This window comes from Fukomys damarensis, unplaced genomic scaffold (genome assembly GCF_012274545.1).
Source record: "Fukomys damarensis isolate Sample0158 unplaced genomic scaffold, DMR_v1.0_HiC HiC_scaffold_15, whole genome shotgun sequence".
Classification (NCBI taxonomy): domain Eukaryota; kingdom Metazoa; phylum Chordata; class Mammalia; order Rodentia; family Bathyergidae; genus Fukomys; species Fukomys damarensis.
Genome location: NW_022900927.1, coordinates 23852138 through 23855952, shown reverse-complemented (window position 1 = coordinate 23855952; position 3815 = coordinate 23852138). Strand labels below are relative to the sequence as shown.

At 40.1% G+C, this 3815-nt stretch overlaps 1 protein-coding gene across 1 annotated transcript in view; it reads right to left on the bottom strand.

The window, feature by feature from the left end:
• Positions 1 to 3815, bottom strand: part of Inhbc (inhibin subunit beta C) — a 12226-nt gene that overhangs the window by 7023 nt on the left and 1388 nt on the right. The window lies entirely within an intron of this gene.

Below are 3815 nucleotides of genomic sequence, written 5' to 3'. Positions count from 1 at the left end.
TCCCAACACAAAAAAAAAAAAAAAAAAAAAAGAGCCTGAAGTGATGGCATATGCCTATAATCCCACTTCTCAGGAGGCTGATGCAGGAGGATCACAAGTTTGAGGCCAGCCTGGGCTGTGTAGTGAGTTCAAGGCCAACCTCAACTACATAGCAAGACCCTATTTCAAAAGAAAAAAAAATTATTATTATTTTTTTTAGTGAAGGTCTCCGTAAATTGCCTAGGCTGTCCTTGAATTTGCAATCCTCCTACCTCAGTCTCTAGAGTACCTGTGATTACAGGCCTATTGCAACAAATCCAGCTAAACAGTTTAATAGTGAAAGCAGCACCAGTTTGGACTAAAGAAGATAGAGATAATTCAAAATAGAAGGAGACCTCTGAGCCCCTATCTGTTTTGGGCAGAAATTCAGCTGAGAAAACCATTCAGCCACAAACACAGGTCATTTCCTTTTTAATAGGAGAGGTATGTTAGAAGGTATCAGCATGGCTCTAGGAGCCCAGAAGAGCAATAATGAGTAATAGGAAGTTCCTTCCACTGAACAGAATCAGGCTGGGTGAATGGAATATTTCTATAATTACAGCCATGAAGGAGGCTGAGGCAGAAAGATTTCAAGTTCATGCCCAGCCTGGGCAATTTAGTAAGATCTTGTCTCGAAAATGAATAAGTAAATAAATACATAAATAAAATAAGAAATAAAATAAAAAGGGCTAGGGATATGGCTTAATGGTAGAGTACTTACTTGCCTAGCATTTGAGAGGCCCTGGTTTCAACTCCCACTATTGGAGGAAAAAAAGAAAGAAAGAGAAAGAAGAAAAAAAAAGCAGAATCAGGTTCTAACCAAGAGAATTCTGGATCTGGGGTGGACTGAGATACCAGGTATGATTGAAAACTACAGTGAATATTTAAATTTTAAAAAATTTATTATAGTGCAGGACTTATTGCCATTTATCTCTCTCTTGATAGCCTCTTTCCCTTCAAACTCACGTAACTCACCATCCTTGCCACTTTCTGAAGCAGTTTGGGAGTCTTTTGTGTCTTCAGTTATCCTGCTGTAGCTGCCTCAATGTTCTGAAGTGATTCAAAATGTTTTCCTTTCATGGTCGTTTTGACTTTGGGAAAGGGTGAGAAGGTGCATAGTGCCAGATCTGGTGAATAAGGTTAATGAGGATGTATATTATGTTTTTATGAGCCTGCTTTTTCTATTGGGTGGCACACAGCATCAGAATTCATTGTACTTTTGATCACACCTTGTAAAGATACTCATGAAAGAGGACTTCCAGAACTGCTTCAGAAGGTGACAAGATCAATGGCATGTGTGTTCCAAGAGAGGGTAAGTGTTTAAGGGGGATTAATGGCAATTTATCTTTTACTGTAATACTGTAATTTTTTTTTTATACCGGGATTAAACTCAGGACCTTATGCTTGTGAGGCAGGGTTGGTGCCACTGAGCTAAGTCCCTGGCCCTGTAATACTGCGATTTCAAAAAATTAAACATTTATTGTATATTTGGATCATACTGTGTCTATGCTTGGCTGAATGTTTATAGATCAGTGACTGCTGTGCCCTACTACCCATATTTCATTTTGAACCAAAATGTCTATTATGGTTATCATGTCCTTGCCTCAGAATTGTATGTTAGGTGTGTAGGGGGCAGACAACTTGTATTTTTAGGACATAGGCAACAGTGTGTTGGTAAATGTTTAGTAACCGGTCTCCAGGAAAAAAAATTTAAAGCCCCGATTTGTAGTGTTAGCCAATTATTTCTATAGTATAAATTCTCTCACAATGTCCAATCACACAACTAATATGACATCATGGAACAGAGTTGTAAGAGGATGTTCACAATCATCTCTCATGAGGCAACATGACACCACTGGCACTACAAGGTCCCCAAATCTGATGAAATTTACCAGCCTGATGGCCTGTACCAGAGGAGCTTCACCTATGTGTACCTGGTCCAGATGATGAGACCCTGGACTTCGTGCCTGATGGGATAAAAACTGGCAGGTGTGTATGTGTGTTATATTTTGTGTGTGGAAGAGACTGGGACTTTCAAGGGCCAGTGGGCAGACTATAGTAGATGCTAGATTGGCAGCCTCTAATAATCAACACATAAAATTTCATGCCTTTTGTTTTGTTTTGTTTTGCAGTACTGATTATTGAACCCAGGGTCTTGCAGATGCTAAGAAGCACTCTACTACTGAAGTACATTTCAGCTATTTAAAATTTTTAATTTTGAAAGAGTCTCGCTAAATTGCCAAGGCTGACCTTAAACTTGTGATCCTTCTGCCTTAGCCTCCAAAGCGTCTGGGACTACAGGAGTATGCCACCATGCCTGGCTCTCTTTTACTTATTTATTTTATCTAACTATATATTTCTTAAAAGTAAATAGAATAAAATATTGTGGCTAGAGAGCCAGGCATGGTGGCATACTCCTGTAGTCCCAGACGCTTTGGAGGCTAAGGCAGAAGGATCACAAGTTTAAGGTCAGCCTTGGCAATTTAGCGAGACTCTTTCAAAATTAAAAATTTTATCTGTCTATTTATTTCGAGGTAGAAACTTACTCTGTATTCCAGGCTGGCCTTAAACTCACTATGTAGCCCAGACTGGCCTCAAACTTACAGTGATTCTCCTGTGTCAGTCTCCTGCGTACTGGGATTATAGGCATGCACCATCACGCTGGCTATCTTGCTACCATATTTTAAAGAAATTTGGGCTAGACTACTGAATGATCAGAAGGTTCATGGAAAAAGGGTATTATAAATTTATGTTTGATGTTGAAATCCTAGCCCCAAGATGATGGTATTAGGAGGTGGAGCCTTTCAGAGATAATTAAATCATAAGGGTGCAGAGGTGGGCATGGTGGCACACACCTGTAATCCTAGCACTTGGGAGGCTGAGGCAGGAGGATTGCTGTGAGATCGAGACCAGCCTGGGTTACATAGTGAGTTCCAGGTCAGTCTCAACTATACAGTGAGACCCTGTCTCAAAAAACAAAAGACAAAAAATTCATAGGAGTGCAGCTTTTTTTTTTTTATGGTACTGGGGATCAAACTCAGGACCTTGTGCTTATGAGGCAGGCACAGTACCACTGAGCTAAATCCCCAGCCCATTGGGGGAGGTGTGCAGGTTTTTTTTTTTCTTTTTTTGTACCAGGGATCAAAATTGCACCTTTAAGGCAGGTGGCGGCACCACTGAGCTAAATTCCCAGCCTGGGGTGCAGCTTTTATGAAGCGGATCGGTGTCCTTATAAAAGAGATCTCAGAGACCTAGCTACCTTGTCCCTTTGTGCCATGTGAAGTTACCAAGAAACCTCACTGTAATCCCCTCATGGGCAGGAGCCAAGTCTTCTATTTCCTGCTCCCTCCTGTTTCAGCATTCTAAGGACTTTATCTGCATTAGTTCATGTAATTCTGTTAGGTACACTCTCATCAGCCCCATTTACTAAAAAACAAACAAACAAAAAAAACCCCAAAACAAAAAAATAACCCTGACTTTTAACAACCCAAGTTTTATAGCTGGTAAGTGGTTGAGCAAAAATGTGAAGCCAGAGTTTCTGGCTCCAGAGTTTGTCTTGAAGGGTGAGAGAATTAGTTGCCAACTAGGAGATAGGGGCAAGAAATGGAAGGGCCTTCCAGACCTAAGAAAGAGTTGTAAAAGGCTCAGTTTGCTTTTGGTTTCAATGGTTCTGTCTTAGAATTTCTGATCACCTCTCCAGCAGATATTAAATTTTTTACATACTCTCTCTTCCCTTCTATATTCTATTCTTTTTTTTAATGGTTTTTTTTTTTTTTTTTTTTTTTTTTTGCCCAGGG